Source organism: Elephas maximus, chromosome 5 (genome assembly GCF_024166365.1).
Source record: "Elephas maximus indicus isolate mEleMax1 chromosome 5, mEleMax1 primary haplotype, whole genome shotgun sequence".
Lineage (NCBI taxonomy): Eukaryota > Metazoa > Chordata > Mammalia > Proboscidea > Elephantidae > Elephas > Elephas maximus.
In genome coordinates this window covers 94948163-94963098 of record NC_064823.1, presented here as the reverse complement: position 1 = coordinate 94963098, position 14936 = coordinate 94948163, and positions in this window count along the sequence as shown.

Here is a 14936-nt window from a genome sequence, read left to right as displayed (position 1 = left end):
TAGATGGGCTACAAACAAAACCATTATATATTTTAGAATGTGTTCTACTTCTAAAAGTGAGACAGGGAAGAGAACAAACTGGCTGAATTAAATAAAGGGTACATTTCAAGGTCCTGTGTGCTTGACCAGCTATAATTAAATAGTCTCTGAATCTAAATCTAAGTACAAACCACCATATAACTTTTGCTACTGGCACCCAAAAACTAATTATAATTAACAAGCTAGGTGCTTAGACAATATAAGGGGCTACATTTCAAGGCCCCGCATGCTTGACCAGATATAAATTACCGATAATCTTCCCGAGTTGTTTTTGCAAGGCCTCACCAGGTGCGGAGCATGCACAGTAAAGATCAACGTGGCCTGTGGACAACCTTCCACATGAGACAAACATGAACAGAAACCCTTTGCTGGGGCTCAAACCAAGATCCAGAGTCATCACACATGCACAACATCCAGAATAAGCCCCGTTCGACATGCTGGCAGCCTTTGTGACAGACGCCATCTTAGCTCTAGAAACCTCTGCAAGGGAGCTCATCTTGAAATCTTCGTGCGCATGTGATTTCCATAATCCCTCCCCTCTCCTAGAAATCTCCACCCATCTAATGAATAAAGATAACACCTTTTTCCTGCCTAAGAACTTTGATAAGCCCTTTGAAATCCTTTGTCCAGGGAGAGATTGGAGGCTAGCATAGAGGGAAACCCCTCTCCCTCTTTCCCTCGAGAGCCTTTTACTTTGTCTCTAATAAACCTTTGTTTGTGTGGAATCTCTGAGCCTCTCCTGGTCATTCTTGATCAGAAGAAGGTAAGAACCTAAGCAGGGCTCAGTCGGGAGCTGGGAAGCCCTATCCTGGAACAAAAGCGCAAAGAAAATATTTTAACGAATCTATTATGAACATTATATCCAGTAGTTTTTAATAATTTAAAATTCAGAGAGATTCTAAATATAATTGAGCTTTTTACCCTTCTCAAGCAAATCTAGTATAATACTTGCATTGCAGTAAAATTTTGATTGTGGAGGCTTGAATTATATAAAATTCATTTTATTTCTAATGACTGCATAACATCAAATGTTTAGGAAACATAACCACATGTGAAAACAAACAAAATTTAAATAAATTTTATTAAAACAGATTGTCTACTAATATTCTAAATAATTGTTTTTCGTAGTTAATATTTAAAAGTAATACAATTGTTGCTGTTGTTAGGTGCCATCGAGTCAGTTTCAACTCAGTGAAGAGAATAAACACTGCCTGGTCCTGCACCATCTTCACAATCCTTGTTATGTCTGACCCCATTGTCCCAGCCACTGTGTCAATTCATCTTCTGGAGGGTCTTCCTCTTTTTTGCTGACCCTCCACCCTACTAAGCATGATGTCCTTCTCCAGGGACTGGCCCCTCCTGATAACATTCCAAATTATGTGAGATGAAGTCTCACCATCTTCCCTTTTAAGGAGCATTCAGGCTGTACCTATTCCAAGACAGATTTGTTCATTCTTTTGGCAGTCCATGGTATAGTCAATATTCTTTGCCAACACCGTAATTCAAAGTCACCTATTCTTCTTTGGTCTTCCTTTATTCATTGTCAAGCTTTCACTTGCATATGAGGCGATTTTAAACATCATGGCTTCAGTCAGGCACACCTGAGTCCTTAGAGTGACACCTTTGCTTTTTAACACTTCAAAGAGGTCTTTTGCAGCAGATTTGCCCAGCGCAACACATTCTGTGATTTCTTGGCTGATGCTTCCATGGTAATTGATTATGGATCCAAGTAAAATGAAATCCTTGACAACTTCAATATTTTCTCCGTTTTTCATGATGTTGCTTCCTCGTCCAGGTATGAGGATTTTTGTTTTCTTTATGCTGAACTGTAATCCATACTGAAGGCTATGGTCTTTGATTTTCATCAGTAAGTGCTTCAAGTCCTCTTCAATTTCAGCAAGCAAGGTTGTGTCATCTGCATATCCCAGGTTGTTAATAAGTCTTTATGCAATTCTGATTCCTGTTTCTTCTTCATACAATACAGCTTCTCAGATTATTTACTCAGCACACAGATTGAATAAGTATGGGAAAAGGATATAACCCCATCGCACACCCTTCCTGACATTAAGTAACTCAGTGTGCCCTTGTTCTGTTCAAACCACTGTCTCCTGCCCTAAGTATGGGTTCCTCAGGAGCACAATTAAGTGTTCTGGAATTCCCATTCTTGCAATGTTATAAGTAATTTATTATGATCCACACAGTCCAATGTCTTTGCACGGTCAATAAAATGCAGGTAAACATCTTTCTGGTAGTTTGGCCTTTCAGCCATGTTCCATCTGACATAGCAATGATATCCCTTGTTCCATGTCTTCTTCTGAATCTGACTTGAATTTCTGGCAGTTTCCTGTGGATGCAACTGCTTTTCAATGATCTTCAGCAAAATTGTACTTATGTGTGATATTAATGATATTGTTCAATAATTTGCACTTTCTGTTGAATCACCTTTCTTTGGAATAGGCACAAATACGGATCTCTTCCAGTTGGTTGGCCAGGTAGCTGTCTTCCAAATTTCTTGACATAAATGAGTGAACACTTCCAGTGCTGCATCTGTTTGTTGAAACATCTCAATTGCTATTCCATTAATTCCTGTAGCCCTGTTTTTCACCAAAGCCTGCAGTACAGCTTGGGCCTCTTCCTTCAGTACCATCAGTTCTTGATCATATGCTACATTCTGAAATGGTTGAACATTGACCAATTCTTTTGGTACAATAACTCTGTGTACTCCTTCCATCTTCTTTTGATGCTTCCTGCATCACTTACTATTTTCCCTGTAGAATCCTCCCCTACTGCAACTTGAGGCTTGAATTTTTCCTTCAGTTCTTTCAGCTTGAGAAGCACCGATCATGTTGAAACACGCTGCTCAGCCATATCTTGAACAAAACCTGCACCATTTTTCCTTTTCCTAGCTTGTCTCTGTCTCCAAGTATGATTTTGCTGTTAACTCCCCTAAAAGTTAAATGTTAACTAATGTTCCCCCTAGGACCCTGAAAAACAAGTGATATCAGTCTAAGCCTGTCAACCAGGAAGAAGGATGGTGCCAGCCATCTCCTGGGCTGATGGAATAACGGCAAGAAGAAAATCAACATGTTTGAAACATGACCACCAAAACCAAACAAAAAGAGAATGGACATTCCACAAATTCTTAAAATCCACATACCCCTTTCCCTATAAAACTCCAGCTGGACTGCAGTGCCTCAAGACAGACAGCTTTAGGAGGAGATCATTACCCTCTGTCTCCATATACTGGTGTATATATATATATATCAAATAAAGCTCTTGCTACTTACCTCTCCCCTGACTCAAGGATTGGCTTTTTGTGGCAGGCAGCTCTAGTTCATGAAATTGTGGTAACGGTGTTCTTCTCTTTTGGTTTTCTATCTCCAGGTCTTTGCATATTACATTATAATACTTTGCTTTGTCTTCTGTTCAGCTCTTTTACTTCAATGGTTCTTCCTTTCGCTTCAGCTGTTCTACATTCAAGAGCAATTTTCAGAGTCTCTTCTGATATTCATTACGGTCTTTTCTTTGTTTCCTGTCTTTTTAATGATTTCTTGATTTCCTCATGTTTGATGTCATTTCACAGCACATCTAGTCTTCACTCATTAGTGTTCTAGGTGTCAAATCGATTCTTGAGATGAGTTCTAAATTCATGTGGGATATATTCAAGATCGTACTTTGGTTCTTATAGATTTGTTCTAATTTTCTTCAACTTTAACTTGAAATCGCGTATGTGCCATTGATGGTCTGTTCCACAGTTGGCCCCTGGCTTGCCTGACTGATTGTGTTGAGTTTTTCCATCATCTCCACAGATGTAGTTGATTTGATCTCTTCATATTCCACCTGGGAGGGCCAAGTGTACAGTCACCATTTTTGCTTGTGGAAAAAGATATTTGTAATTAAGAATCCATTGGTTTTGCAAAATTCTAACATTCGATCTCCAGGATCCTTTCTATCACCAAGGCCATATTTTTCAACTATCAGTCCTTCTTCAAGTTTCTCATTCCAATCACCGAAATTATCAATGCATCTTGATTGCATTTTGATCAATTTCAGACTACAGAAGTTGGTAGAAATCTTCAGTTTCTTCATCTTTGGCCTTAGCGGTTGGTGCATACATTTGAATAACAGTCTATTAACTGGTTTTCATTGTAGGTGTATGGATATTATCCTATCACTGACAGAGTTGTACTTCAGGATAGATCTTGAAATGCTCTTTTTGCCAAGAAATGTGACACCATTCCTCTTTCAAGTTGTCATTCCCTGAATAGTAGACCAAATGATAGTCTGGTTGAAAATGGCCAATACCAGTACATTTCAGCTCATTAATGCTTAGGATATTAGCGTTTATACATTCCATTTCATTTTTCATGGTTTCCAGTTTTCTTAGATTCATACTTCTTACATTCCATATTCTGATTATTAATGGATGTTTACAGCTACTTCTCATTTTGAGGCATGCCACATCAACAAATGAAGGTCCTGAGAGCTTGACTCCATCTACATCATTAAGGTTGACTCTATTTTGGGGAGGCAGCTCTTCCCCAGTTGACTATTGCTTGCCTTTCAACCTGAGGGGCTGATCTTCTGGCACTATATCAGGCAATGTTCTATTTATAAGGCTTTCGCTGGCTAATTCTTTCAGATGTAGACTGCTAGGTCCTTCTTCCTAGCCTGTCTTAGTCTAGAAGCTCAGCTGAAACCTATCCACCATGGGTGAACCTGCTGGTATTTGAATACTGGTGGCATAGCTTCCAGCATCACACAGTAGACAAAGTGACAGATGCTTGGAGGTGGATGTTTGAAATGTATTATTACCTACTTTTAACTGGGACGATTTAAACCTTTCCTAATTAGCAATATTTTACTGTAATTAAAGTTGACTAACTTTTTATTGGACTGTAGGCATCCTAAAAGGAGTTAATACCAAGTCTTTTTTTTTTCTTATCTCTCATTTCCAAATATCAAGTACACTTCTTTGTTTTTTATGTAAAATAGTTTTTTATATAAAACAATTTTAAGAGGTGACTTACACAATATATATATATATTTTTATTAACTTTTATTGAGCTTCAAGTGAACGTTTACAAATCAAGTCAGTCTGTCACATACAAGTTTATATACATCTTACTCCGTACTCCCACTTGCTCTCCCCCTAATGAGTCAGCTCTTCCAGTCTCTCCTTTGGTGACAATTTTGCCAGCTTCCAAATCTCTCTATCCTCCCATCCCCCCTCCAGACAGGAGATGCCAACACAGTCTCAAGTGTCCACCCAATATAATTAGCTCACTCTTCATTAGCATCTCTCTCCTACCCACTGTCCAGTCCCTTTCATGTCTGATGAGTTGTCTTCGGAGATGGTTCCTGTCCTGTGCCAACAGAAGGTTTGGGGACCATGACCGCTGGGATTTCTCTAGTCTCAGTCAGACCATTAAGTATGGTCTTTTTATGAGAATTTGGGGTCTGCATCCCACTGATCTCCTGCTCCCTCAGGGGTTCTCTATTGTGCTCCCTGTCAGGGCATTCACTGATTGTGGCCGGGCACCAACTATTTCTTCTGGTCTCAGGATGATGTAAGTCTCTGATTCATGTGGCCCTTTCTGTCTCTTGGGCTCTTAGTTGTCCTGTGGCCTTGGTGTTCTTCATTCTACTTTGCTCCAGGTGGGTTGAGACCAATTGATGCATCTTAGATGGCCACTTGTTAGCATTTAAGACCCCAGACGCCACATTTTAAAGTGGGATGCAGAATGTTTTCATAATAGAATTATTTTGCCAATTGACTTAGAAGTCCCCTTAGAGCATGGTTCCCAAACCCCCGTCCTTGCTCCACTGACCTTTGAAGCATTCCTTTTATCCCGGAAACTTCTTTGCTTTTGGTCCAGTCCAATTGGGCTGACCTTCCATGTATTGAGTGTTGTCCTTCCCTTCACCTAAAGCAGTTCTTATCTACTAATTAACCAGTAAAAAACCCTTTCCCTCCCTCCCTCCCTCCCTGCCTCGTAAGCACAAAAGTATGTGTTCTTCTCAGTTTATACTACTTCTCAAGATCTTATAATAGTGGTCTTATACAGTATTTGTCCTTTTGCCTCTGATTGATTTCGCTCAGCATAATGCCTTCCAGGTTCCTCCATGTTATGAAATGTTTCACAGATTTGTCACTGTTCTTTATTGATGCATAGTATTCCATTGTGTGAATATACTACAATTTATTTAACCATTCATCCGTTGATGGACACCTTGGTTGCTTCCAGGTTTTTGCTATTGTAAACAGTGCTGCAATAAACATGGGTGTGCATATATCTGTTTGAGTGAAGGCTCTTGTTTCTCTAGGGTATATTCCGAGGAGTGGGATTTCTGGGTTGTATGGTAGTTCTATTTCTAACTGTTTAAGATAACGCCAGATAGATTTCCAAAGTGGTTGTACCATTTTACATTCCCACCAGCAGTGTATAAGAGTTCCAATCTCTCCGCAGCCTGTCCAACATTTATTATTTTGTGTTTTTTGGATGAATGCCAGCCTTGTTGGAGTGAGATGGAATCTCATCGTAGTTTTAATTTGCATTTCTCTAATGGCTAATGATCGAGAGCATTTTCTCATGTATCTGTTAGCTGCCTGAATATCTTCTTTAGTGAAGTGTGTGTTCATATCTTTTGCCCACTTCTTGATTGGGTTGTTTGTCTTTTTGTGGTTGAGTTTTGACAGAATCATGTAGATTTTAGAGATCAGGGGCTGGTCGGAGATGTCATAGCTGAAAATTTTTTCCCAGTCTGTAGGTGGTCTTTTTACTCTTTTGGTGAAGTCTTTAGATGAGCATAGGTGTTTGATTTCTAGGAGCTCCCAGTTATCTGGTTTCTCTTTGTCATTTTCGGTAATGTTTTGTATTCTGTTTATGCCTTGTATTAGGGCTCTTAACGTTGTCCCTAATTTTTCTTCCATGATCTTTCTTGTTTTAGTCTTTATGTTTAGGTCTTTGATCCACTTGGAGTTAGTTTTTGTGCTTGGTGTGAGGTATGGGTCCTGTTTCATTTTTTTGCAAATGGATATCCAGTTATGCCAGCACCATTTGTCAAAAAGACTATCTTTTCCCCAATTAACTGACACTGGGCCTTTGTCAAATATCAGCTGCTCATACATGGATGGATTTATATCTGGGTTCTCAATTCCGTTCCACTGGTCTATGTGCCTGTTGTTGTACCAATACCAGGCTGTTTTGACTACTGTGGCTGTATAATAGGTTCTGAAATCAGGTAGAGTGAGGCCTCCCACTTTCTTCTTCTTTTTCAGTAATGCTTTACTTATCTGAAGCTTCTTTCCCTTCCATATGAAGTTGGTGATTTGTCTCTCTATCACCTTAAAAAATGGCATTGGAATTTGGATTGGAAGTGCATTGTATGTATAGATGTCTTTTGGTAGAATAGACATTTTTGCTATGTGAAGTCTTCCTATCCATGAGCAAGGTATGTTTTTCCACTTAAGTATATCCTTTTGAATTTCTTGTAGTAGGGCTTTGTAGTTTTCTTTGTATAGGTCTTTTACATCCTTGGTAAGATTTATTCCTAAGTATGTTATCTTATTGGGGGCTACTGTGAATGGTATTGATTTGGTGATTTCCTCTTCGATGTTCTTTTTGTTGATGTAGAGGAATCCAAGTGATTTTTGTATGTTTATCTTATAACCTGAGACTCTGCCAAACACTTCTATTGGTTTCAGTAGTTTTCTGGAGGATTTCTTAGGGTTTTCTGTGTATAAGATCATGTCACCTGCAAATAGAGGTAATTTTACTTCCTCCTTGCCAATCCAGATGCCCTTTATTTCTTTGTCTAGCCTAATTGCTCTGGCTAGGACTTCTAGGACAATGTTGAATAAGAGCAGTGATAAAGGGCATCCTTGTCTGGTTCCCGTTCTCAAGGGAAATGCTTTCAGGTTCTCTCCATTTAGAGTGATGTTGGCTGTTGGCTTTGCATAGATGCCCTTTATTAAGTTGAGGAATTTTCCTTCAATTCCTATTTTGGTGAGAATTTTTATCACATATGGGTGTTGGACTTTGTCAAATGCCTTTTCTGCATCAACTGATAAGATCATGTGGTTTTTGTCTTTTGTTTTATTTATGTGGTGGATTACATTAATGGTTTTTCTGATTTTAAACCAGCCTTGCATAAAAAAAAAATCATACCTGCTATAAATCCCAATTGATCGTGCTGAATTATTTTTTTGATATGTTGTTGAATTCTATTGGCTAGAATTTTGTTGAGGATTTTTGCATCAATGTTCATGAGGGATATAGGTCTATAATTTTCTTTTTTTGTAATGTCTTTACCTGGTTTTGGTATCAGGGAGATGGTGGCTTCATAGAATCAGTTGGGTAGTATTCCGTCATTTTCTATGCTTTGAAATACCTGTAGTAGTAGTGGTGTTAACTTTTCTCTGAAAGTTTGGTAGAACTCTGCAGTGAAGCCGTCCGGGCCAGGGCTTTTTTTTGTTGGGAGTTTTTTGATTACCGTTTCAATCTCTTTTTTTGTTATGGGTCTATTTAGTTGTTCTATTTCTGAATGTGTTAGTTTAGGTCGGTAGTGTTTTTCCAGGAATTCATCCATTTCTTCTAGGTTTGCAAATTTGTTAGAGTACAATTTTTCGTAATAATCTGATATGATTCTTTTAATTTCAGTTGGGTCTCTTGTGATGTGGCCCTTCTCGTTTCTTACCTGGGTTATTTGTTTCCTTTCCTGTATTTCTTTAGTCAGTCTAGCCAATGGTTTATCAATTTTGTTAATTTTTTCAAAGAACCACCTTTTGGCTTTGTTAATTCTTTCAATTGTTTTTCTGTTCTCTAATTCATTTAGTTCAGCTCTAATTTTTATTATTTGTTTTCTTCTGGTGCCTGATGGATTCTTTTGTTGCTCACTTTCTATTTGTTCAATTTGTAGGGACAGTTTTCTGATTTTGGCTCTTTCTTCTTTTTGTATGTGTGCATTTATCGATATAAATTGGCCTCTGAGCACTGCTTTTGCTGTGTCCCAGAGGGTTTGATAGGTTTTATTTTCATTCTCCTTGCATTCTATGAATTTCCTTATTCCCTCCTTGATGTCTTCTATAACCCAGTCTTTTTTCAGGAAGGTATTGTTCATTTTCCAAGTATTTGATTTCTTTTCCCTAGTTTTTCTGTTATTGATTTCTACTTTTATTGCCTTGTGGTCTGAGAAGATGCTTTGTAATATTTTGATGATTTGGATTCTGCAAAGGTTTGTTTTATGACCTAATATGTGGTCTATTCTAGAGAATGTTCCATGTGTGCTAGAAAAAAAAGTATACTTTGCAGCAGTTGGGTGGAGAGTTCTGTATAAGTCAATGAGTTCAAGTTGGTTGATTGTTGTAATTAGGTCTTCCGTGTCTCTGTTGAGCTTCTTACTGGATGTCCTATCCTTCTCCGAAAGTGGTATGTTGAAGTCTCCTATTATAATTGTGGAGGTGTCTATCTCACTTTTCAGTTCTGTTAAAATTTGATTTATGTATCTTGCAGCCCTGTCATTGAGTGCATAGATATTTAATATGGTTATGTCTTCCTGATCAATTGTCCCTTTTATCATTATGTAGTGTCCTTCTTTATCCTTTGTGGTGGATTTAAGTCTAAAGTCTATTTTGTCAGAAATTAATATTGCTACTCCTCTTCTTTTTTGCTCATTGTTTGCTTGATATATTTTTTTCCATCCTTTGAGTTTTAGTTTGTTTGCATCTCTAAGTCTAAGGCATGTCTCTTGTAGGCAGCATATAGACGGATCGTGTTTCTTTATCCAGTCTGAGACTCTCTGTCTCTTTATTGGTGCGTTTAGTCCATTTACATTCAGCGTAATTATAGATAAATAAGTGTTTAGTGTTGTCATTTTGATGCCTTTTTATGTGTGTTGTTGACAATTTCATTTTTCCACTTGCTTTTTTGTGCTTAGCCGTTTTTCTTATTAAATTGTGAGATCCTCATTTTCGTAGAGTTTGACTTTATGTTTGTTAAGTCGTTACATTTTTCTTGGCTTTTATCTTGAGTTATGGAGTTGTTATACCTCTTTGTGGTTACCTTAATATTTACCCCTATTTTTCTAAGCAAAAACCTAACTTGTATTGTTCTATATCACCTTGTATCACTCTCCATATGGCTGTTCTATGCCACCTGTATTTAGTCCCTCTTTTTGATTACTGTGATCTTTTACATATCGACTTCAATGATTCCCTGTTATGAGCATTTTTTTTTTAATTAATCTTAATTTGTTTTTGTGATTTAACTCTTTGAGTTGATATCAGGATGTTCTGTTTTGTGCCCTTGTGTTGTGCTAGTATCTGATATTATTGGTTTTCTGACCCACCAATATCCTTTAGTATTTCTTGTAGCTTTGGTTTGGTTTTTGCAAATTCTCTTAGCTTGTGTTTATCTGTAAATATCTTAATTTCACCTTCATATTTCAGAGAGAGTTTTGCTGGATATATGATCCTTCGCTGACAGTTTTTCTCCTTCAGTGCTCTGTATATGTCATCCCATTGCCTTCTTGCCTGCATGGTTTCTGCTGAGTAGTCTGAACTTATTCTTATTGATTCTCCCTTGAAGGAGACCTTTCTTTTCTCCCTGGCTGCTTTTAAAATTTTCTCTTTATCTTTGGTTTTGGCAAGTTTGATGATAATATGTCTTGGTGTTTTTCTTTTTGGATCAGTCTTAAATGGGGTTCAATGAGCATCTTGGATAGATATCCTTTCGTCTTTCATGATGTCAGGGAAGTTTTCTGTCAGCAGATCTTCAACTATTTTCTCTGTGTTTTCTGTCCTCCCTTCCTGTTCTGGGACTCCAATCACACGCAAGTTATCCTTCTTGATAGAGTCCCACATAATTCTTAGGGTTTCTTCATTTTTTTTAATTCTTTTATCTTATTGTTTTTCAGCTATGTTGGTGTTAATTCCCTGGTCCTCCAGATTTCCCAGTCTGCGTTCTAATTGCTTGAGTCTGGTCCTCTGACTTCCTATTGCATTGTCTAATTCTGTAATTTTATTGTTAATCTTTTGGATTTCTACATGTTGTCTCTCTATGGATTCTTGCAACTTATTAATTTTCCCACTATGTTCTTGAATAATCTTTTTGAGTTCTTCAACTGCTTTATCAGTGTGTTCCTTGGCTTTTTCTGCAGTTTGCCTTATTTCGTTTCTCATGTCTTGAAGCATTCTGTAAACTAGTTTTTTATATTCTGTATCTGATAATTCCAGGATGTATCTTCATTTGGGAAAGATTTTGATTCTTTTGTTTGGGGGGTTGTAGAAGCTGTCATGGTCTGCTTCTTTATGTGTTTTGATATCGACTGCCATCTCCGAGCCATCACTAAGATTTTTTTTTTTTTTTTAGTGGTTTATTCTGTAATTGCTCACTGAGTCTTGTTTTGTTTTCTTTCAATATACGTGGATGGGCTACTAGATTGTGCTGTCTTGTTTATTGTAGCCCTTGACTTACTTATGACCTATTACCAGCTTGTTTGGGCTGTTGCCAGATATATATGCCTGAGTCTATTCACTATTCTTGAGTAGAATCTGATTTTGGGTCATCAAGTGTGTGCTTCACCCTAACACCTATCGACCTCGAGAAGTAGTGGTGATAGTTGTGTGCACCTGATTCTATTAGCAGCTGGGGTTCACCCTCCGGGGGTGGCAGGATGGTGACAGGCTTCCCCCAAGTGTCAGTGAGGTAGGTGTGTCTCTATTCCTATAGCACCTTGGTGGGAGGGCACTGCAGCTGTACCTTAGGCCCCCAAAGCAAGTACCTCTACAGATTGGTAGGTGTCACCCTCCTCAGACCCCTAAGGCAAGAGGTTAGGTGGTCTGGGGTGAGCTTCAGCCCTCAGTTCCTTGTTGTGGGCCAGGTACGGCTCTGTTGAATAAGCAGAGATATCAGACCAGGGAAACTTGTTTTTCCAGAAAATCCGCTAAAAAAAAATGCAGTCACATCCCTATCAGAACTGCCTTTGGATTATAACCACCACCTTGTTCCCTGTAAGGATGAAAGTCTGAGATTTGGATCATATATGCTTGGCTGTAGCTGTTTCTGTGATTTTAGTCCAATTAGGGATGGATTTTTGGTCCCTGGGTTTTTTGTGGTTCCTTCTCTCAGGCCGGAAGAATGGGTTAGGAAAAGACCGAAAAAAAAAAGGGGAGGGGGAAGCAAAGACGCCGCGGAGCCGGAGCCGTTCTCCCTCTGGCTCAGGAAATTCCAATGTTAATGAAGCCACCTGGGGAGAGTGGGGGAGGGTTCAGAGAAATAGGAGAGTAGCACCTCGGAATATAGCCAAAGTTGCTCGTCTTGCTTGGAATGACTATTTTATCTGAGATTCCCCAGGGGCGTGTCGCCTATGTGTGCTGGCTGTGTGGAGATTGCCCCCGGGGGTCTGGCCCGCTGAAGCTGCAGTCAGATCCTCTGCTGCCAGTCCAAAGCCCAGCGTCAAGGTTCCCCTGCTGGGACGCTGCACTCCCGGCTCCAAAATCAGTCACTGCCTCCCGGGGACTTCTTGTCCCGCCAGCCGCTTCGCCGTGCCGCCCCTGTGGACCAGCTGGTCCCCCTTCCGGTGTTAGTTCAGGGGAGTAGAGCTGCGCTCGGTGCTGGGGCCGTGACAGCTCCCAGCCAAAAGCTCGGCGCCAAGGTTCCCCAGCTGGGACACTGCACTCCCGGCTCCAAAACCAGTCACTGCCTCCCGGGGACTTCTCCCACCAGCTGCGTCGCCACGCCGGCTGGGCTCCCTCCCAGGATCAGTTCAGGGGGGTAGGGCTGCACCCCTTGTTTGCACCATCACAAGATTTTTGAGTTCAGCTCCCCTGGGCCCAGACCTAAGCCTGGCGCCAAGGTTACCTGACTGGGACGCTGGCTCCAGGCTCCGAAAACAGTCGCTGCTTCCCCATATTTGTTCGTTCTCTGTCTCTAAATCTGTGTTTGTTGTTCAGGGTTCGTAGATTGTTATGTATGTGATCGATTCATTTGTTTTTCCGAGTCTTTGTTGTAAGAGGGATCCAAGGTAGCGTCTACCTAGTCCGCCATCTTGGCCCCTCCACGATATATTTTTGAAAAAAATTAATAAATGAGGAATCATACACAAAGTGATGGTGTAAATGTTTGTTTAGAGACCATAGAGCATAACTTACTTATTTTAGAGATGGGAAAACTGAGGACAAACGAGGCTGATGTAAATAGCAAGGTTAAGTCAGAAGTAAAACTTGATTTCTGATATTTTCTGTTTTCAAGTAAAATGTACTTACAGCCTGTCTTAGGCTGGATTCTCTACAGGAGCAAAGCAGTGAAGAGTATATACACAAATGTATAGAGAGAGTTCCATCACATGTCTGTCAGTTTGTTGTACTGTCATGGCTTACCTGTTGCTGTGATACTAGAAACTGCTACCACTATCAAATAGCAGCAAGAGTACCCTTGGTGGAGAGGTTTCATCAGAGCTTCCAGACTAAGACAGACTAGGAAGAAGGGCCTGGCAGCCTAGTTCTGAAAAAACATTGGCCAGTGAAAACTGAAGAAAAAATTCAATATTGAAGGATTCTATAGGAAAAATATTAAACCACACAGAAAACAGAAGAAGATGGAAAGAATACACAGAATCACTGTACCAAAAAAAAAAAAAAAAAATTATTCGGCATTCATCCACATCAGGAGTAGCATATAATCAAGAACTGATGGTACTGAAGGAAGAGGTCCAAGCTGTACTGAAGGCATTGGCGAAAAACAAGTCTCCAGGAATTGACAGAATAGCAATTGAGATGTTTCAACAAATGGATGCAGCGCTGTAAGTGCTCACTCATCTACCTGGCCAACCAACTGGTAATCCAACAAAATGCACAAATTAATGAACAACATTATTAATATCACAAGCAAGTAAATTTCTGCTGAAGATCATTGAAAAATGTTTGCAGCCGTACATTTACAGGGAACTGCCAGAAATTCAATGGATTCAGAAAAGCTTGTGGAACAAGGGATATCATTGCTGATGTCAGATGGATCATGACTGAAAGGAGAGACTACCAGAAAGATATTTACCTATGTTTTATTGAGTATGTATGGTATTTGACTGTGTGGATCATAACAAATTATGGATAACATTTGGAAGAATGGAAATGTCAAAACATTTAATTGTGCTCATGAGGAAACTGTACTGAGAACAAGAGGCAGTTGTTCAAACAGAAGAAGAGGATACTGTGTGGTTTAAAATCAGGAAAGGTGTGTGAGGGTTATATTCTTTCACCATACTTATTCAGTTTGAATACTGAGCAAATAAAACGAGAATCTGAACTATATGAAGAAAAATGCAGTATCAGGATTGGAGGACGACTCATTAACAACCTGCAATATGCAGATGACACAACCTTGCTTGCTGAAACTAAAGAGGAATTGAAGTACTTGCTGGAGAAGTTCAAAGACTACAGCCTTCAGTATGGATTACACCTCAACATAAAGAAAACAAAAATCTTCACAACTGGAGCAATAAGCAACATTATAGTAAAAGGAGAAAAGATTGACATTTAAAGTATCTCATTTTACTTGTAGCTACATTTAACACACATGGAAGCAGCAGTCAAGAAATCATAGGATGTATTGCATTGGGCAAATCTGCTGCAAAAGACCTCTATAAAGTGTTAAAAACAAACTTTGAAGACTAAGGTGTGACTTACCCAAGTCATGGTATTTTCAATCACCTCCTACGAATGGAAAAGCTAGACAATGAATAAGGAAGTCCAAAGAAGAACTGATGCCTTTGAATAATGGTGTTGGCAAACAATATTGAATATTCCACAGACTGCTAGAAGAACGAACAAATCCATTTTGGAAGAAGTGCACCCAGAATGCTCCTTAGGTGAATGGATGGCAAAATTCACCTCTCAT